The sequence below is a fragment of the Mastomys coucha genome, chromosome X (assembly GCF_008632895.1).
Source record: "Mastomys coucha isolate ucsf_1 chromosome X, UCSF_Mcou_1, whole genome shotgun sequence".
Classification (NCBI taxonomy): domain Eukaryota; kingdom Metazoa; phylum Chordata; class Mammalia; order Rodentia; family Muridae; genus Mastomys; species Mastomys coucha.
The window spans coordinates 3,570,958-3,572,035 of NC_045030.1; the positions used below are offsets into that span (position 1 = coordinate 3,570,958).

The following is a 1,078-nucleotide window of genomic DNA, read 5'->3' on the forward strand; positions in this document are numbered from 1 at the left end:
AGCATGCATTCAACTAGATATGATTCAGAGTAGAGTAACACTCCCTATTTTTATCATTACAGTTAGCTAAAAAATTTGCCAGGCAGTCCACAAAACAGGATTTGCTTTAAAACCAACCCAGAGTTACTTGGAGACTAGCGAGCTGGGACCTGCTGGGCTGGGATGCAGTTTTGTCTAGCTAAGTGTCTGAGCAGTAAGAAGAAAGTCCTGGTTGGGGGCACAAGGCCTGTAGTGCCAACTGTAGAACTCAAGGAAGTAACTGCACAGCTCCATCCTCAAATATTAGATTGCAAAGCAATCACCACTGCAGGGGCACATAGTTGTAGGTGGGTGTTCCTGGGGCTTGGTATGTGGTAACCAGGTGAGGGGCTGCAGGAGTTGGAGAATGAGCAGTCAGCAGGGTACCTGCAAACATGGCCATTGTGGTCCCAGCAACCATGCCCATGGTGACTCCTGCTACCTCTAGGAGGAGGGATGAGAGCAGGGTAGACCATTGCTGGCATGCCATTGGGCCTCACCACTGTGGTGTGGTGAATGACGTGAAGAGGTGCTGGATACAGAGGTTGTGTATAGTATGTGCCTTGCTGGGCGTATGGGTTCTGCTGAAGCTAGGCACTTCTCACTGGGTACACATCCCTCTAGTAGAGATTGGGGAAAGAGGAGTATGGTGGCACAGCTCTGTTGTTTGGGGAAGAGGACACTTTGTAAGGTGTGCCAGGAGTGTGGCCTGTTTGGAAGGTAGCATTCGCTCCAGGCTACATGTTAGGAGAATAGGCAGGTGTTGCTGCATAGCCCACAGGAAAACCAGCTGGATATCTATTTCCTTTGTCATTTGCATAGGGAACCCCAGAAGACCCAGGGCTATAAACAGGATTCATAGTTTCAAGGTGGTCTGTGCTTCCAGGACCAGCACTCGCCAGCCTGAGCCAGCATCCATGTGGCTTATCGATAGGCAGTGCCCAGACACGACTGTTAGGGGCAGACCACTAGGCCAACAGAATCTCCCACCTGCCTTGCTGTGGCATCTCCCTACAGCCTACACAACGCAGACACTGCATGCCATGACCTCCAGGCATCT

At 50.9% G+C, this 1,078-nt stretch overlaps 1 pseudogene; it reads right to left on the bottom strand.

Annotated features, from left to right (window-relative positions):
• Positions 1-298: 298 nt before the first annotated feature.
• On the bottom strand, positions 299-905 carry LOC116091574 (annotated as a pseudogene).
• Between the last annotated feature and the right edge of the window lie 173 nt (positions 906-1,078).